Source organism: Artibeus jamaicensis, unplaced genomic scaffold (genome assembly GCF_021234435.1).
Source record: "Artibeus jamaicensis isolate MK-2021 breed Jamaican fruit bat unplaced genomic scaffold, CSHL_Jam_final contig_497, whole genome shotgun sequence".
NCBI lineage: Eukaryota > Metazoa > Chordata > Mammalia > Chiroptera > Phyllostomidae > Artibeus > Artibeus jamaicensis.
In genome coordinates this window covers 3,305,307-3,326,046 of record NW_026521863.1, presented here as the reverse complement: position 1 = coordinate 3,326,046, position 20,740 = coordinate 3,305,307, and the positions used below count along the sequence as shown (strand labels likewise).

General features: G+C 48.8%; 1 protein-coding gene across 1 annotated transcript in view; it reads left to right on the top strand.

Moving 5' to 3' along the window:
* The window catches only part of PACRG (parkin coregulated), a 382,996-nt gene that overhangs the window by 316,307 nt on the left and 45,949 nt on the right, over nt 1-20,740 (top strand). The gene's annotated exons all lie outside the window — the stretch shown is intronic.

Sequence of the window (20,740 nt, the reverse complement as noted above, 5' to 3'; positions counted from 1 at the left end):
TCAAGAGAAAACTAGATTTTTCTCATCACTCAAAAAACAGTCGCATTGAATTAATAAGAACCTTTAAGTAGAATTCTTACACCGAGTGTTTTATTTTTAAGCCTTCTTTTAAGTCCTTCAATAACGTTTTCTTCACATAGTTGTACACATCTTTTTTAAGTTCATTCATAAGTATTTTATCTGCTTTGTTTCATTTGGTGTTGCTATTATGAATGAGTTGCTTCTTTCCATTTCTTTCACTGTTTTCCCATTGCTTATTATTTATATACAGTGTAGTGGCAGCGTGTACATTTCTAACCTTACCTGAATTTGCTTATGGGGTTTTGTATTTTTTGGTTAGTAGTCATAAAATCTGCAAAAAGTAACATAACTCTTTCTCCCAGTATTGATACTTTTTATTTCTCTTGGTAACACCATTGCTTACCGTTGAGACTGCAATTTTGAATAGAAAGAGCCACGGCCAACACCCGTGTTCTGTCCCAGACTGTAACAGGACAATGTTTAGTGTTTCAGGATTAAGGCAAATGCTGGCGTGAGGAAGCTCCAGCCTCACCCACAGTGTTCACCCCGGAAATGGACGTTGACATTTGTCCGATGCCCCAGCCGGTGTCTCCTCCAAGAGTCGTGTAAGTTGCCTCCCCCACCTTTACAACCACACATTGATGTGGCCCATTCATAATTTTTAAGTACGTGTAATTACCTTTCTTTTTTAAGTGTATTTTTCAACTACAGTTTCCATGCAGTATTGCCTTGTTTTAAAGTGTGCGCCTAGTGGTTAGACAGTCGTACCCCTTACAGAGTGACCCCCCCCCACCCAGTGTTTTGGGAACCCACCTGGCACAGACACCATCACGATACTGCAGACATCATCACAGTATTGCTACAATACTTACCACAGCGTTGCTGACTGTGTCCGCTGGGCTGCCCTCTGCGTCCCCGTGGCCACTCTGTAACTGCCAGTCTGTGCTCTCATCCCCTCACCTTCTCCACCCAGCTCCCAACACCCCTACCCGGGCAACCGTCAGTCTGTCCTCTGTATGTATGAGTGGGTTTCTATTTTGCTTGTTTATTACTTTGTCCTTTAGATTTCACACCTCAGTGAAATCATGGCATTTATCTTTCTGACTCACTTATGCTAGTCTGACTCACTTCACATAGCATAAGACCTCTATAGGTCCATCCGTGCTGTCGAAAATGCTAAGATTTCATTCTTTTTTATGGCTGAGTAGTATTCCACTGTGTGTACCACAGCTTTTTTACCCGCCCGTCTACTGATGGACACCTGGGCTGCGTCCGCATCTTGGCTGTTGTAAATAAAATGCTGAAATTAGCACAGGGGTGCATATTTTTTTTCAATTTTTAGTGCTTTGGGATTCTTCAGAGTTATACTGAGAATTGGAATCCATACATCATAAAGCAGTTCCGTGTTTAATTTTTTGAGAAACTTCCACACAACTTTCCACAGTAGCTGCACCGGTCTGCATTCCCACCAACAGTGCAAAGGGCTCCCCTGTCTCCGCATCCTCTCCAACACTGTCGTTTGTTGATTTGTGTATGGTGGCCATTCTGATGGCTGTGAGGTGGTATCTCATTGTGGTTTTAACTTGCATTTCTCTGACGATTAGTGATGTTGGACATCTTTTCACATGTCTGCTGACCATCTGTACGTCCTCTTCGGAGAAGTGTCTGTTCGGGTCCTCTGCCCATGTTTTAGTCAGACTTTGGGGGGGGGTGTTGAGTTTTATAAGTTCTTTATAAATTTTTGGGTATTAACCCCTAATGAAATAGGTGAATGTCAGTGAATATCTTCTATTCAGCAGGTTGTATTTTCATTTTGTAAGACATTTATGACTTTTTGTCAACACCCACTGTGTATTCAGGAAATAACACTGGTAAATCTCTTGAGTAATTATTTTAGAGATATTTAATATTCAGAATAACTACCTCATTTAAAGCCATTTCTGTGGAGTTTCCGTGTCAGTGATGTGCTGTCATTTGAAAGAAAGGACGATCGGGGAGGCTTCTTTCTCGTAATGGCATTTGAATAGGACTAAGTGGGAAAAACGATGATTCCACGGAGAGGTGAATTAGTCCCTCCTAAAGCCAACCGGGTGTGGCCTGTCTGGAAAGATAATTCATCAGTGGCTCTAACAACATCGTTCGTTCCCATTCCCTCTGTTTTCTGTGCCTTCAGGCATCGGTTTTAGCAGGTTCTGTTTTCCTTGACTAGGCAGGTGCGGACGGCATTAACCTAACGCTGGACTCAGGGAAGGAGGGGTTAGGAGAAAGGTGACGATTCCCGTGTGCTGAGTTTGTGGTGTCTGGGGGACATCAAGGTGGAAACAGCCACGAAACAGAACAGTCGTCTTAAGGACACTTACGAGAGATCTCCGCTGGGACAACAGCTGTGCAGGCTAATGAGATCGCCCAACAAAATAAGGATGCCAAGAAAAAGGGTCACTGAGAGAACCCCAGAGACCCCAAATTCTAACGGGGCGGGAGGGAGCTGGCTCTTCTAGAAAGAGTGTGGAGCCAGCTCCTCACCATGGGCGTTAGAGGGACAGGACACCAAAAACAATGGGAGACACAGTGGGAGCAGCGAACCGGCACCTCTTCCCCGAAGGGAGAGGACGCAAGGACGCCCGAGTGGGAAAGGAGGGGCAGGCACCCACAGCCTCGAGGAACCCGCAGCAGGAGAACCTAGACCAGAACCTGGCAGCGGACGGGGCCGAGAGGGTCATGGGTCCCTCGGGTTCACGAGACGAGTGTCCGGAAAATGGGGAAGAAGACGAAGAGGAACAAAAACCGGAGGCAGGACTTTTAGCAAATGTTTACAAATGTCTGGAAACTCTGTAATTAACATGCAGCTGGGCCAGAGGAGAAATAGGCAAAGAAATTTAAAACAAAAATTAGACCTCGAAGGTTTACGAAAGTCCAAGCGGAGTCTATTTCAAAGATCCTTCCACAAACCCCACCCACTCACCCTCCCCAGTGTGCAGACACGCACAGTCACATGGTCACACACACGTGTACACACACATACACACACACCGGAGTGACACGAGTTTACAATGCCAGGAAACTCACGGCTGGCGACATGGCTGCCCCCCCTCCCATTTGCAGTCCGGGTTATTGTCACCACTTGGACCCCATCTTCCCAGAACACAGCCACCTGACATTGGTCATGGGCACGTCAAAGGTGCAGCAATTAGCCTGCCTGCTTTCTGCTTCCCTCACCCCACGAGAACCTCCAGCAATCTGAGGAAAACGGCGATCACTTTTATCTGCTGTATCTGCAGAATCCTGTTCCCCATGAAGAGCTGTGAAATATGAGCCTTCCGCTAGCCCACCTTTGCCAAAGGGTCTTCCCAATCTGCATTCAAAATTTTCCTTGAGTCCTAAAAGGGCAAGGTCAGGGCATAGTTGTGATGGGGCAGCTCAGGGCTTGGGGGTGGAGAGTGAGCTGAGTTGGGAGTCTGGGGGGTCAGCCCTGCGATTCTGGACATAATGCCCAAGGGGATAACCAAGCTCCACTTTGAAATGGAAGCATCACCGGTGATTAGCTTAATAGTGTCCTCGGTTATAACGTGAGCTGCATTCTGGGAAAGGCCCTGTCTTCTCTCTGCTGTGTGCACTGAAGTCCAGACGAGATGTGCTCGCGAAGGGAACTCCACAGACACGCGGCACGGGGATGGGGAAGGCAGGAGGGAGGGGCACCACTCCCTCTTCACAGCAACAACCCCAAGAGTATGGCATGAACTTGAGGAAGCCACGCCCACAGGCAGGCCCGCCACAGAGCAGAACGCCCTGGGCAGCTCCCCTACCTGCCCACGGCTCTCCATCTCAGCCCGGCTTCTTGCTGCTGCTCTGAACTCTTTCCCTCAGCCTCTGGCTTTTCCGGTCCTGTGAGTCACTCAGCACCACACAGTGGATATGCTCATGAGCAGAGAGCACAGCCGTCCCCGCCCTGCCCTGCTGTTGACACCCTGCCTGGTCTCCATCTGGTTTTCCGGACCCCATGCCACATAAAGCCCCAGACAGTCCATGCCTGGACACAGCGCAGGAGGGCCACGCTGTCGTCACGTGCGAACACGACCGCTTTGTACCCCTGCAGGGAGGGACAGGACTCAGGACAGGGTACAGGCTGCTCCCCGAGTCCTGACGGGGTGGACCTGGCTCCCTTCCTCTGCTCCACTCGTGCTCAGTGATTCCGCAGAGTGAGAGCCAGTTTGTAGGAGGGAGAGAAAGTGAAGTCACACTTCCGTGTATTAAGGATTCGCCAGCTGGGGACATGCAAAGGGAAGTGCTCCCTAAATAACTGGACATTTGTTTCTGGAACTCAAGTTTTTAAAATTCTTAATGATTTTTTACGTTTTAATTACAGTTTTAGGTGCACAGCCCAGAGATTAGACGTTTGTATACCTTAGGAAGTGGCCCCACCCAGCACCACCCCTAGTTCCCCAACACTATTGACTGTAACCCTACTCTGTGCTTTACATCCCTGGGACTATTCTGTGACTACCAATGGCTACTTCTCAATCCCTTACCTGTGTCACCCAATCCCCAAGCCCCGCCCCCTCCCACCTGGCAGACGTCAAATGCTCTGTGTCCGTGAGTCTGTTTCTGCTCTGCGTGTCTGTTGGTTTTGTGTTGGTGCCTGGTAGGAAAGGGCGGGGGGAGCATCTCAGATGACAGCAGGTTGGTAATAGGGGAGACACTCCCCAGAAAGCAGTCAACAGTGAGGACCAAGCCGCTGTCAGAGGAGGAGGCCTGAGTGACAGCCACGTTTAAGGAACAGGGGGCTCCCGAAAGAGACTAGAGACACCCAGCCAGTGACGTGGGACAAGAACCAGGAGCGTTTACTCTGTGGAAGCCGAAAGAAGAATGTGTTTAAACAAGGGGCATAGGTCAAACATTTCTCTTAGAGACAAAGTAAGATAAGGGTTGAGAAATGTCCTCTGAACGGGGCACAGTGCTGCTCCGAGAGGGGCAGTTGTGACAGAGAGAGAGCAGAGCCAGATCACGGCGGGGGGAAAAAATAGGTGGGCGGTGAGGAGGACGGCAAGTGCAGGCAGCTCTTCCAAGAAAGTTGATCGTGACGGGGATAAAGCGGGGCCACATTTGGGTTGGGTTTCGGGTGCAGGGAGAAGTGTGTGATTCGTTTAAAAATGAAGAGCCATAGCCGTGTTGAAGTGGAAAGGAAGCTATGGAATGGAAAGGAAGTGGTCTACGGGATGAGGCCCCTGAGGAGTGGGAAGACTCGGCTGGAAGAACTTGCCTAAGAAGGTGAGAGACGTGACAGTCCTGTTCTCTGAAAACTCAGGACTTTGAAGAAAGAAATCGAAGAAGATGCAAATAAAAGGCTATGCCACACTCATGGATTGGAAGGATCAATATTATCAAAATGTCCCTTATTACTTAAACAAGCCACAGAGTCAATACAATTCCTACTAAAGGCCAATGCGTTCTTCTCTGAATTAGAACTAATCCTAACATTTATGTGGAACCACAAAGAACCTTGAATAGCTAAAGAAATTTTGAAAAAAGAACAAAGTGGGAGGAATCATACTCCCTGATATCAAAATATACTTTGAACTACAATAATCAAAATAATATGGTACTAGACTAAAAACAGATATAGAGATCAATGGAATACAGTAGAGAACCCCCAAATAAATCCTTGCTTATACAATCAATGAATTCACAACAAAGGAGGTAAATATATATAATGGGGTAAAGACATTTTTTTCGATATGTGGTATTGGGTAGGCAAGGCAGATATGTGCAAAATATTGTATTAGACCACTTTCTTCTAAGATATACAAAAGCAAGCTCAACATGAATGAGACTTAAATGTAAGACTCAAAACCATAAAAAGTCCTAGAAGAAAATCTCTGACATTGCTCTTAGCAGTGTCTTTTTGGATATGTCTTCTCAGATGAGAGCCACAAAACAAACAAACAAAAAACAAATGGGCTACATCAAACTAAAAAGGTTTTGCACAGTGAAGGACACCATCAACAAAATGAAGAGACAACAGACTGAATGGGAGAAGATATCTGCAAATGATACACCTGATAAGCTGTTAATATCCAAAATACATAAGAAATGTGTACAGCTTAACACCAAAAAACCCTAATTTTAGAAATGGGGAGGACCTGACTCAGACCCATCTCCAACGAGGGCATACAGGTTGCCAATAGACATATGACAAGATGTTCAGTGTCACTAAATTATAAGGGAAATACACGTTCAAACCACAGTGAGATGGCACCTCATACCTGTCGGGTCGGCTACCATCAATAAATCAAAAAACAAGTGCTGGCGAGGATGTGGAGAAAAGGGAACCCTTCTGTGCTGTTGGTGGGAGTGCATGTTGGTGCAGACTCTGTGGAAAGCAGTATGGAGTTACCTCAAAAAATTAAAACTAGAGCTGCCTTATGATCCAACAATTCTACTTCTGGTTGTATATCCAAAGAAAGCAACAACACTAATTGAAAAGGTCATGTGCACCCCATGTTTATTGCAGCATTACTAGTCATAATTGCCAAGATTGGGAAGCAACCTAGGTGTCCATCGGGAGATGGATGGGAAAAGATGTGGTGTATACATGCAGTGGAATATTACTCAGCAACAGCAACAGAAAGAATGGAATCCTGCCCTTTGTGACATGGATGGACCCAGCGGGTATTGTGCTAAGTGATGTAAGTGTGACAGAAAAACAAATACCATGGATTTAACACACACATAGAATCTAAAAACAAAACAAAATAAATGACTAAACGAAACAAAATAGAAACAGATTTATAGACATGAGGAACTCGCTGATGGTCCAAGGGGTGGGGGAAATGGGAATTTAAAAAATTCAGGAATAAGTAAATTGCAGGGGAAGCTAACACAAGGGCTGGTCACTTTTATTACAACGGAGGAGTGCGAGAATTGGCAGGGCTCCTGCTGGACTTCCATCACCCGAGGCAGGTTCAGTTATGCCAGCTGCTTGAGAGAGAACTTGCAATAAACTCGACAGTTCCCTCGAAGGGCTAAACAGCTAACAGAAGAGGTTTTCTTTTGCTGATTTACTCGAATAGTTACTACAGTCTTCCAAAATTACTAATTTGATAAATCAAATATAATTTTACAAAATGAGGGGTTCTCCTGTCCCACCTTAGCAGGAGGTGAGAGGGCAGAGCAGGTGTTTCCAGCCCAGTCCGAGCTCTCCGAAGCCCGAGCTCCTTCTCATGCTCCAACGCACCCGGACCTGCAGTCTCCCCCCTTCTGCAGGTGGTGTTCCGAAAATGCTGAAGCACAGAAGAGTGTATCCATCTCTTCTGGAAAGTAAGCCTGGTAGAACATTCTGGAGACAGAGGCTCAATTAAAATAATTTCTCAACGTGTCCATGTCCATATCTGCTGTCCATGAAAATAAGGTGTTTGCGTACATGGAGGTGGTTTGGGGGGGTGAGAAAATTTATGTCTCCAGCACATGGTTCTTCAAATGCATATAATATGAAATATCTGCTTCCAAATCCCTCAAGATCCTCCCACTTTGGGAAGGGGTTTCCTCATTGCCATTCCACGCCTTCGTCCTCTGTCAGTGCCCACAGGCCAGCACGGAAACGGTGTACATAAATTCAACAGCTACCGGAGCCGAGGAGAAATGACCAGAGATACTGTTCATTTCCCCTTAGGCATTTCTCTCTGGAATATTTCACAAGGTTTCATAAGGTTATAATATCCATATTATAGATATCAGTTTTAATTTTTCAAAATTTCCTTACTATCCTCCAAGGGAATCCTTCAAGTATAGTTTCCTTCTTAAAGTCTGCCCTTGGCAAGCCCACAGAGTTCAGTTCGGTAGTTTATTATCATCAGATGTTGCCTATGAAGAAAAGGCTTTGGGAAATCCTGCAAACTTGCTACTTTCCCACAGGTTGCTTGTTCCAGAACGGATTTCCAGGCACTGGTTTGCCTGCAGTGACCTCTGTAACTCCCAGGCCTGCCTCCCAGGCCACCCATGCTTGCAAGTCCCATTGGAACTGTTACATGGCAGCCACTGCACAGATGTCAGGGTGTCACAGTCAAAGAGCCGTCCTCCCATCGGCCACGTACATCCCTTTCCTCTCACACCCAACGTACTTTCATCCCCACGGAAGTTCCGCACCAACTCTTGACATGCCCGCAGTGTCCGAGGCGTTATGGATGAGCTACAAGACAAATTCACAAGGACTACCGAGTCCTGTGGAGGAAAGGAGAAGGCACAGCTTCTCTCTCAAGAGGAGAAAAAGCCTCGGAGCACCTCGGCCACCCTCTCAAGAAGAGGGTACTCCAACCCTCGCCTTGACAAGCTTTCATTGGATTCAATTTGCACAGGAATAAAGCTCATCAGTCATCGTCAGGCAAAAATGATTAAACAGTAGATAACATTCAAAGAGTGTTGAGGGCCTATTTTGAGTCAGTGTCAGGAAGTTAAAGAGCCCTAAAATTTTGGGAAACAAACTCATTTCAGGCTTGGACCCTTATCAGTTAAATTGAAGGTATTAGCACAGCAGGTTTCACAGGATTTTATGCATTCTTTCTTGGGCCTGATTGCCCTGGGGAACCTGCCCTTTCCAGCGCAGGGCTGCACCCACCTCCAGCATTGTTTCAGGCTCAAGTCAGGCAGGGGAAGTAAGACAGCCAAGATATTAGAAGACTTATCACAGAGAGAATGAGGACTCAGGCTATGTCAAAGCCGAGGGGCAAGGGTCTATCACCCCCTTTTTCTATAGCCCCCAAGTCCTTCTCTGAGGGCCCCCATGATCGTACCTGTGTTAGGTCGTCCCTCCCTTGAGGAATCTCACCCATCATTGGCTAACAGATCAAGCACTGGGGGCCAGGCAGGGTGAAGTAACAGGAGCAGAGGTGGCATTCCTGCCAGAGAGATAAGCTTTGTCTCCTTAGTGGCTTAGGGTCCGGAGATTGCTCACTCAGCCTTGGCCATGGGGGAGTTATAGCTCCTGAAACCAGGCAGGATGGTTCCCAACAAATGCGGCCCACCCTTCTCTCTTCCTAGCACCACCTAGAGCTCACCTGCTCTGTCACCCTGTTAGCTACCTGTCACCGTGACTTAGTTATGAGTGATTGTGCTCTTTGGGCTTCTCTATCCTTCTGAAAACAAGTGTTTGTGACAGGAGAAACCGAGTGGAATCTGTTCTATGGATTTCGAAGCCTGGCTATTTTTTTGAGCACTTCATAAATATTTGCCTGCTGATTAGTTGAAGGGGATTTAGTCTTCCATAGAGGTGAACAAAATTCACCTCATTTTCTAACTCAGACTGACTGGAGGTGTGGCTGCGGCACGATTCAGGGTCTTTGCACACCCTCAGATCAATAAAGAGCCAATCAACATGTCTGCGGTAGAGACTGTGAGCGTGGCAAGAGGCGGTGGGGGGGTGTGCAAACTCGAGCCAGACATTTGCCATCTCTTTCTCAGGGGGTGTTGAGTGGTTGCTGGCTTATAGATGAGATGACTTAGACGTATAACAACAGGGAGGTACCTCCTTTCACTAGTCAGCACGGGGGATTTTATCCGCCTTAAACAAATGTTTTTGTTGTTGATTACTGGGATATTTTATTTTGGGGGTTGCTCTCTTCTCTTTAGTCCTGACACTGTAAGTTTTGTTCACGTGACTGTTTCCTAAAATTATGTTGGGGTTGCATGCAACCTGATTCACGGCAGTTTTATTTTCTGAGTAGATGCAATCCTACATACATGGATTTTTGCCTTAGTGAGTGAATATTTTCTGCTCCTTTTTGCCAACGTAGCTAATTTGACCAGATGTTATTAAATACAGAGCAATTCTAGCTTCAGTTCCTCTTTTTCTTTTTCTTGAGCTAAACAAAAATGCCTGACTTTTGTGGAGAATAAATGAAAGCCGGCAGTAACATTATTCAAAAACATAATAATGTTCTTTCAAGACAAAGTAGGTTGGAGGGGCCCCTTTGTCACCCCAGTGACCGTCTCTGATGCCTTATTTCTGTTTCCAAAAAACAGTTCTTATGAAAAGAAGTTGAAATGGCATAAATTAAATTAGTGTAAGGTCACAAATGAATCACTTTATAACCTGTTTTCTCTGGAAAACTCTTTCTCTGTAGAAACTCTGCCGCAAAATGGCTCCCACTACTCAATCTAATAGGTGGTTACTGCCTGTTTTTGTGGCCTTGGAAGCCCCGTCACCGGGGAAAGCCTGCGCAGCCCTCGTCCTGCTTGGCATCGCTGAGAAAATGCTTTATTTATATTTCCGAGGGCTGGGTATTCCTGCCACAAGATGCGCGCATTTTACAGGCCGCTAAACTCCTTTCCTCGATCGCTGAAATAAAGTCTGCGCCTAAAGAAACAGCTGTGGAGGGTAGTCTTTCCAAACCTTTGTACGATCGCAGTTATGATTCCCGTTTGGTTAACCAGAAAAGCGAATGCTCGGTCGGTACAGACTGACATATGGGTTCATTTTACTCTGCAGTTGAACTTATGACCCAAAATTCCATATTTGCATCATTTAAGAAGGCTCCTCACCGCTCCTTCTTTTATCCCATTAGACAAAAATACGTATTGATTTAGGAAACTATCTCTAGGGGGGGAGTTTTATGCAAAAGAATAAATAATGAAATGCAGTCAACTCAAAGCTCGCCTCTAGAGAGAAATACCATCGTCGATCCTGGTTCGAGAGAATCCCTTGCTTACAGCCACAGTTCGCTGCGAGGTGAGAGCGTGGGCCAAGGGCAGGACGGAAGCTGCACCCCGTTCGTGAGGGGAGGGCTGTGTCAGGTGCCAGAAGGAAGAAGTGCTGGTCCGGCACCGTTCCTCCCGCTGTCACTCAGATCTGAACACGCCTCTCTGTCCCGCTACCCACTGGGCACGGCAGCCAGTTGACCGCGGGTCATCTCAGAACAGAGAAGCTCTTCTAACAGCTTCATCGAGGACGTCCAGCCTCTGTTCTTAGACCCCAAATGGCTCTTCTGTGAGTTCTCTTGACTTTAGTTTTTCTCAGTATTTATAGAATAGAACATTGAGACTTCCCAGAATTTTTCTGTTCTGTTAAAAGCTCCCCTCAAACACCATCCCTCCTGTCTATCAGTCATTCTTGTCTCTTTGTCCTTCATACTGGACCGAACTCACACCTCAGCCCCACTGTTGTCACGTGACCGCTGACGAGACGTTCTGCCGTCTTGGCCGATAGAAGATGGTGGGCCTGTGTCCGAGTCCATGACCACTGGCCTGGCGGTCACCACAGAGCAGTGACCAGTGCAGGGCTAGGGAATGAATCGAAAGGAAGCTTTTCAAATTTCAACTCAAAATCTGTGCTCCCTCCCCATGAATGACTTTAAGGCACTTATTCTTTCTGAATATTGTCCCCATTCATAAAATGAGGCTATCATATCTTCTCTCTGGGGGGTGGTAATGACCACATAGTACAGAACTGGTTGGGATGGGAGGTGCTGTTGCGTCTCCAGCCTTCAGGGAGATTCTGCCAGCCTCTCACGGGGAGGGAGAGTGGGATTAGGAAAAATTTGGCTGTTCAGGGTAAAACACCTTCCTACGTGCTTCATGAGCCCTCCCTACAATTTGTGATATCAAGTGCTGATCGCGGTGTTAATTTCCCAAACCTGTCAATGACCGTAAGGTGCGACCCCGGCCGACGTGGAGGCCGGGTCAGGTACACAGCTTGTCTCTCCAGCCGCATCCGCTGCTTCTCCGACCCTCAAAGCGCTGTCCAATCTCCCGTGGCCCCTCCCACCCGTCGTCCACACCCTGTCCTCTGGGGCTGTGCTCTTAGCGTGATTCCGATTAGTAATCCTAAACACCTCTTTCTCATTCTTGCTCCTTTTTGCTCTTGGGCGTTCACAAGGTCAGGCTTCTTCACGTGGGAGAGCCACACGGCCCCGAGCCTGTAGTTCCCGCACGCACCCGTCCTCTGAGTGCTCCCGGCGGCGGCGAGCGCCACGCGGAGGACGGGGGTGCCGGTGCAGGGCCAGGCCTGGGCGCCAGAGGACGGTCCTGTCCTCACATCCCGGCTCTGCCCCGGTTGCCAGGTGACCTGGAGCACATAACTTCCCTTCAATGGACTGGTTCCAGAGCAGGCTCTCTTTATCCCTGTAAGTGTGGGACTTCTCCTTGTGCTCCTTTTTTATGTTCCAGAAAGGTCTCTTGTGACATCTATTTGAACTTTCACGTAAGGAAAAGTTGCATTTTTAAAAATGTTTCCTAATTCCCCGTGAAAGGCAACTTAAAAATGTCTTTGATGTATTTACCCACCAATCTTTCTTCAATCCTTAATAGAAATGACATAGAAAAATTGACATTTGGTATTTTAAAGCAAGCTTTTTAGTCCAAGAAAAGATTTCTCATACCATGTAAATGTTATTAACTCAGTAAGAGAGAGAAAATGGGAGACAGCTAGTGTTAAACCGATCCAGTGGGAAAGTTTCATTTCAATGTGTGTCCCCACTGGGAGGGAGTCAATAAACTACCCAACTGGACGGTTACATGCGGACACCATCTCAGTCTTTCTTCTCAGGCCTGTATTAGATGTTCATGTGAAGAAAACCAGAAAGGATCGCAGACCACAGTCCAGAACAGACAGAGCCTTGAACTTTGTGGTCAATCCAACTTTGAACAGAAAATAACCGTGAGCACAGTCAGTCCATCCGCGCTCATTCGGCCAGTCCTACTGGGGATGGTGTAACCAAGCCCCCTGGCAACTTCCCCAGGCACCTCCCAGCTTGACCTGGTGTGGGACGGACGTGGGTCTGTTGGGTCAGGCACAAGGCTAGTGAGCCAGCAGCCGGAGAACCGGAGCACTCAAGGAGCACTCAAGGTCACCACCGGGATAGGCCTGAGCTGGGGAGCCAGCTAGGAGCCACCGAAAGTGCGGTTTGGGGGGCTTCTTGGCGAGCGACCTGAGCTCAGGCACCTCCATGGCCTTTGGATTAGATGAAGGTGAGGGTCTGGACACCAGCCGCTGGTTGGGAACCAAAAGCAAGGGAACGGTGGGTAAAAGGTTAGAGAGCGCACCTCCACCCAGGGATGGGGGCCGTGGGGAAGGAGTCAAGAACCGTGATTCCACGGCAAAGCACAGCTTGCTCAGGTCTGTCTGACATCGGATCCGTGTCCGAACAAACCCGGCAGGAAGGGAGAGGTGAGATCAGACGCTGACTCTGATGGCCATCTTACGCCTAATTGGTGGATTCAAGTTGGAGATCGTTTTTTGACCAATTATGTTAGCCAAAGATCTAAACAAATGATTCAACTTCTCCCTGAGCTCCGGTGACTGGTTTCATCCCTGCAACAAAAGACATGGGATCAAAAGTCAGAAAATTAAATTAGGTTCATTCACAGTGAAATATCTTCTCTGCTGCCCTGTGGGAACGGCTGAGTCGAAATTTCATCTTCCTTCTCCTCACAGCGTGTTTGGGTAAACGATAATCATCTGATGAATTGTGCTAAAAGCTAATCACCAGCAGATATATCAGCGCCATTATTCTATTAATTAATGTCGCCGTGTGTTGTGTTTATAACAAATGAAAATCACCTAATAGAGCAACATCGATTGCCGCCCCCACACATTGCTTGGTGCAGCCTGCGTGTGTTCAGAAAGTGCCACTTGGTGACTAGTAGGCTGTAATCACTGCTGCGTCTCCTTCGAGATTTACCGGGCTCAATTATCTTCCTTCGGTTACATCAAATGTCTCATCTAATAAGAGCCCAAAGAGACAGTATTTTTATCACTGGGCACAGAAGGGTATAGTGAGAGTATCACATTTCCCACGGTTTAGCAAACATTTACAAATAAGGAAAGTCAGGATTGCTCATCCAGGATGTTTCAGCCCCGATGGATTCAGTTAATAAAGTAACTGTAGCAAAATTAAATATGGATAAACCACAGCACCTTTAGAATTCTTAACAGATTAGCCAGTGGTGTCACTTAAAGCAACGAATGTTTTCCGGCTTCCAGCAAAAAGAAACTTTTTTTTTTGCATTTTACTTGAGAAGAAGATGATGTCTTCAGATATTACAGGGAATTACTTTTCTTGTGTTCAAATGAGTTCAGACCTGAGCCAACATTGAAATGGGTTTCAATCATGAATTGCAAATTGCCGTTGCAATGAGCATTGTTTGGCTGGTCGTTTAGCGAGAAAACAATTGTCTTTTTCCCCCTGCCGATACAGCGCATCCTTGCTGAAGTGGGCTTTCTGGTTAGTGTTTGGTAACAGGCCTGTATTTGTTCGGAGCACTGAATTGACCCAGGGGGGCCGAGGTGGCCCTGCCCTGAGCTGGGCTTTCTGTGTCCCCGGCCGTCACTTAGACAATGTGTCTGTGGCTGGTGCCATTGATTGCTCTCTGTGTGTGGAAGCCATGGCCCTGTTACTAAACAAACGTCCCTCTGCAGCTGGCTGTAGCTGACACAGCCACACACTGTCCCTGTGGGGACCCAAGTCCCATGAGGGCGGGGAGCTGGTTCGGGCCTGGCACCAAGGTCGCCTTCAGTGCAACCCTGTGAAGTGTGCAGATGGTCCCGTGGCCACTGCATGTGGCTTCCAGACACAGCAAGAGTGTGCGTGCCCCCACGAGGAGCTTCCAGTGGGCTTTTAATTATAGGTTTAAGCTGTCAAGTCTCTTTTTGTGTTCCTCAGAAGACATAGGTCTTTTCGTCTCTAAGTCTGTGTGGACCGTTGGAAGCTCCGCACACACACAGGCACGTGTGCACTCTTTGGGCCGGTGGGAGGGTGGACCAGCTTAGCTCTTCACCCCAGGGTCCCCATCCCCATCAAACCCATCCCAGGGGTCTCCTCCGAGTCCATCCCTCCCCCTCAGTCCTGTCTCTTCATCCTGGAAAACAGCTACAGATGCTCAGGGCACAGGGAAACTTGATCAAAGCCTTCTGAAAAGCTAACTTGATCAAAATCTAGTTATTTAGAAGAGAAATAACTGTCTTAAGTGTTGATGTTTTTTTAAAACACAGGTTTAATCAGGGCTCCCAGGCCCAGCAGCGGGAATCGGTAGCTGGGTCCATGAGGCCCATGTTCCCCCCCGCACCCGCGCCCCCCCCCCAGGCACACAGGGCCCTTGACAGGTGTTCCAAGTGGCCCGAAAGCCACACGTGAGCAGAGCCAGCACACACACACCGATGTGCATCATTGTCACACGTGGGGCCTCTGATTTGACCAGCTGAGGGCACCGTGTGTTTTCTGCGATGTTTGTACACTCATCCAGTGGCTCTCAAAGACCCATACGTTTAGTACCGCGAATGATCGCGTTTCTGTTGAGGCCAAAGCACCCTCCTCTGCAACGGAGTCTTCATTTCATTCGATAGAACAAGATGAGCCATGTCGTTTAATGCCACTGACCTCAAAACTGTTTTCAGCCATTTCTTTTTTCTTTTTCTCTTCTGAAAGAAGAACTCCTTTCTTAGATCTCTTCCTTGACTTTTTTTTTCAGTCGCATTCAGTTTTGGGCAAGCTGATTTATCGCACTTTTCTACAGGGGCTTAGCCAAGGATCCATCTTTGAGTTACTGAGTCTTTTTGGTTATACTCAGTAATATTGGGCCAGGGGGACTGAAAATGTGCGCATTTTAGGCACTGGCGCACACCGCCACCCGTGCTCTCGCACAGATAATTTAGGAGCCCACGCTGCGCGGGAATGACCTGCCTTCCCTGGTCCTGTGCTTCCATTTACAAAAGAAATGCTGTCTGGTTCATGGCATGCCCTGGAGAAAAGACTGCCCAGCCCGACTGTATTTCACCCACGGGGCCGGTGGGCAAGGCCCAGCCCGGAAACCAGGAGCCCCGCACTGGATGGGGACTCTAAGTACCTCGTTTAGGTCGGTGTGAAATATGGCCTCGATTCTCCACGCATCTATTCTCCGACGGTGCAGGCACGCTCAGTTGCCAAACCAATTCTTCATTTTGATGTAATCTTTGGGCAGAGTAAAAGTGCACAGTGCTAAAATGGAAGTTTTTCTCGAACAATAATGGTGTCAGAAAGGGAGATTTTAACTTTGGCAAAAAAAAAAAAAGTACTGTAGCCACTAAGAAATTGTGGAGCTATAAAAAATTGCAGAGGTTTTAATGGAGGAGGATAAATTCTCGCATGTGTTTCTCCTTTTACTGACCCACCCGCCCAGGGGCTAATTGCCCCGGGGGAGAGAGGGACCGAGGCTGGTGAGGCCCCTTTCTTTCTGCCATTTTCTACCATCAGCATTTTTTAAGGTCCAATCTCTAAGTCGGTTTCCATTTTTCAGACTATGCTCTCCGACAATATTAATTTCAAACATGTCGTACATTAATAATTAATTGTAAACAAAGTCAAACAAAAAATCGTGACAGGTATCCCCTGTCAGGTATCCCAGGTAAGAGGGATACATTCGGTCCCATACATTCGGTGGTTCATTGCCATGGCTTCATCTCTCTGGGGGTCTACTTTGGGAGCACATTTTTAACTCAAATCAACTCTGAACTGTCAACTCTTGCTCAGAAACACACAATTCTATCTGAATTATAATTACAGCTGAAAGCTATATTTAATTTAGCAGATTATCAAACGTGGGGTGCTTCTAATATTAACCAGGGAAGATTCTAACTAAGACTTTGTTCACTCCAAAAATGGCCAGCGACCCAGACCAGGCATCTCGGGGCAGCTGCGGGGAGGCCCATTAGTAGCACTGCAGGGGCCGTCACCAGGGAAGCAGGATGGCTCGGAGGGTTGAGAACGCCTGCCCGCAGCCTGTTCTAGTCTCTCTGTACGCACTGCCTTGGTGCCCCCTTTTACCCCATGGCCTTTGACCCCATCCATACACCCACGGACCCCCTACCTGACCCTGTTCCACCCCCTACTCTGGGCTTCCAACTCAAATACCAACAGCTGCTCTGCTGGCCCAGTAGCCTTTTGAACTGAACGTAGTCAAGACAACTCTTGGGCACGTTGGGCACCTTGTGCCCCTGTCCAGTTAATGGAACCACCATCCACCCACTGAGCTAGACCTGTGAGGTTATCTTGAAGCCTTCCCCTCCTCTCCCTCCTCCTCCCCCACCCAGATGTGACAACGACGGGTCGGGCTTCACTTGTTCACCCTCGGAGTCTGACCACTCCTTCTTCCACCCCACCCTCTCACCTGGATCGCCGGGACAGAGTGTAAGAAGCCCGTCTTTCCCCACTGTAGCCCATTCTCTGTTCAGTGGCTTGGAGAAAGTCCACTGAGATTTTCTCACTCCCTTGCCAAAAACCCTCCAGTGACCCCCTCTGCGCATAAAATACATTTCAGTGGCCTCGCCATTGGATATGAGACGTACATCCCCTGGCCCTTCTCTAGTCCTTGGCCCGGCCTCCTCTTTCTCACCCACATTTGCCGTTGAGCATCCCGCAGTTCTGCACGGCCTGCTGCTCTCCAACCAGGCCGAGCTGCTCCTACCGCAGGACCTTGGCACTTGCTCCTCTCTCTGCCTGGTTCTGCAAACAGCTGCTTCCGCCTCCTCGGTCTGATGGCAGTTCAAACACTCCCTCTCCGTGGAGGTGTTCACTGGTGGCCCATCCAAAACCCTGGCCTGGACCTGCAGGCACAGAGTACCCTCTGCCCTCACCCAGCGCCTGCTCTCTTGATCGTATTTACGACCTTCTGCAATACGTGCTTATAACACACGCAGATAGAATAGTTGTGTTGCTGTTCGCTGGGTAATTGGATGACTCAGCCAGCTAGCACGCTGCGCCAGAGAACAGGGACCTAGCCTTGCTCAGAATCGGAGCCCTCCCTCTCAGGAGGGGCTCCGGGGATGCTTTGAATAATTAAGTGAAGTTGAAAGCTATCACTTACATAAAAATACTCACTCCGTACTTGTACCTACACACTTATCCCTTCTTTTCACAAAGGATTTGAAACAGCATTAACCAAAAAAACACACAATAAAAGTCAAAAATAGTAACCTCACACCAAAGAAAAAAAATTACAGGTGAAAAGAAAAAGTAAGATGGTCCATTCAACACTTTCGAGAGAAAGTAGGAGGGCAGAAGTCACATGTGCCCCAGGGGAGCAGCACTCTTCCTAAGATTGAACCCCGCCGACATCCCCACCCAGCTTCCACGCGGTGATGGGCAGAGTCCACGGAGATGCCATGTGATGGAGCTTTGCAAATGGCAGCCCCTTTGCGGGTGGCCAAGCGCCCGGTTGAGATGCAGTAGAATGAAGGGAAGTCTTTGAGGGGCGGAGTTAGTGTGCTCCAAGGATACAGTGTCCCGTGTCCTGGCCTGAACTGAGAAGTAACAGTCACCTGGAAGGTTCACCGAACACCGCAGTCAGCATTGTTCATTGCTCGGTTACTCCAGTAACTCAGTGAAAAAACCGCACTGGAGAAACGCTGGCCTGACCCCGCCTCTGCTCATGCTGCCCCCCCCCCCCGCCAACGCCCTGCTTGGCCTTCTGCCTGGAGGATGCTCAGTGTGCTCCTCTCCCAAATATTCTCCCACACAGTTTCTCTCCACTACGAAAGCTTAAACCCGGGATACGTTTCCCTTCAGCTCCTTGCACCCCATTCCCTGCTTGGGTACCATCCACCTCTGGTCCCACTTCACTACGACTAGATAAACATTGAGAACTATCACAAGTTGCAACGAAGTTTACCTCCTAAGAACAGAAACACTACATTGTCACCATTACGGAGACTCTATCACGCACCCTGGGACCTGCAGGAGTGGAACCAGGACTCCGAGTGGAGCAGTCAGTGCTGAGAGTTCACGTCACAACAGCTGGCCGGGTGCCATGAGCACGCCTGTGCCCCGATATCATGCCTTAAAAGGCACTCCAGAAAGTCTCCGGGAGCCTCAGGGTGAAGCCGCATCACCGCTCTGGGGCTCCCCACCATAACGCGTGCTCGGGGACCGACGTCCGTGGCAGTGGCAACCACACTGCTGGGCCTGGAAGGCTCCTCGTGCTGTCCCCACTCATCAGTCAACCACCCACAACCTGCCCCCTTTCCCACAGAGGCCCCTGCCCTGCCTCCAGTCAGATTCAAGGGCAAGGTTTCCCTGCTTTTCCCCCATGAGCCTGCTTTCCTGTTCAACATGTCAGAACCAGAGTCTTTCTACAGATTCTCTGCTGTAACATTGGCACAGGAGGAAACACTGACCGGGGTTTACAGGCCCCTCGTCTCTCCTCCCAGCTTCCCTGGGAACCATGACCCAGGTGTGCAGCCCCGCGCAGGGCACCTGGTGCTGAAGGGCAGAGAGAGAAGGCGCGGAAGGGCCCGGCGGTGCCTGGCTGAGCAGCTTTGACAGTTGCAGGGGCAGGGGAGTGAGGACACTGGCCCAGGCACGTGCCCCCAGGAAAAACACGCCCTTTTGTCGTGCACTCGGCTGTCACTGACGATGGAAGCGCTTTGCTGGTTGCTGCTATTCACGAGCTGCCTGCGGCCATGGCCCGAGGACCTCTCTTCCCTGAAACGCTCACCGTTGCGGTCTGCTCGGGGCCCTCCAGCACATCCAGGGTTCTGTAGGTAATGGCACACACTCTGAAAAAGAAATGGTTGTTGCTGCCGTGTTTCTCAACTATCCTCATACCTGCCATTGATAGAAATGGTCTCTCGCATGACAAACACACTATTCTGAGAAGCAAAGTGGCTTCCTCGGTACCAGTCGCCCTGGGTGGGGGGGTCATCCGAAGGACATGGGGTGCCCTCCACCCCACTTCCCTGTCCCAGTAGGCCGCAGAATCCCCAAGCCCCTACCGAAGTCCAAATCTATTTGACATCTTCTAACAACTAGGTTTTAAGTTAGTCTTGAATAAGCAATGGCCGTAGGTACTCACTTCTAGAAAAAGTACCTACAGCCGTCAGCCAGGTCAAGGCAACAGAGAGCCAGGCCAACGCCGAAGATGCCGGCACCCAGGAAGTCACCTGGCTTTTCCCTGTATGGCGTTTGCATAGCCATGGTAGGAAGAAGAAGCAGGTTTATAAAAGAAAACAATCTTCTCCAGACACCTCCCTTCTGAAAATCGATCATTCCAGTGGCCTGTGTGCGGAGCCAAGGGCCCACTCGGAGTCTCCGACTCATTATAATTTTGCCCGTAGGACGAAAGTTGCTCTCAAACTCAAATTTCTCATTACACCCCAACGCCGTGCGAACGACATGACTAATGGTTTTGGGAGGTCTGAAAACATGAACCATTTTTCAAACATAGGGATTGTCCATTTGGAAAAACAAAACAAAACAGGTGCCCACTACCCCCAAATTGCCATTGATGTTTATTCAGTTTGTTTGGGCCGCCATCGCGGGTAAGTTCATACAACCCGTGGGAAACCTTCCTTTGTGTGGCGACTGAGCAGGCCACAGACTGGTTTTGGGCTTGGGCGTGAGGCTGTGAGAAGGAGGGTCCTGAGGGGCCGGGACCGAGCGGGCCTCCTGGGTCCCAGAGCCGGCAGGAGAGTCCGCACTCCTGCTTTTGAGTGGGTTCAGTTCTGTGAGCCGTGGCGAGGGCGCTGCGTGCCGGGCGTGCACCTGGCAACCAGACAGGGGTCCCCCGAGTCCCAGGGCAACAGAGGTCACAGCAGGGAGACCCCATGTGAGGGATGGGGTGGGCTGGGGGTTTGCCTCGGGGTCAGCTCCTTGGTGCAAACCGAAGTTGGAGTCCCAGAGGAGAGTCCTGGTGTCCCAAACTGCTTCTAAAAAGGGAAGTGATGCCAGCTGGCTGGGCTGAGGTGACTCACGGGCACAGGCCC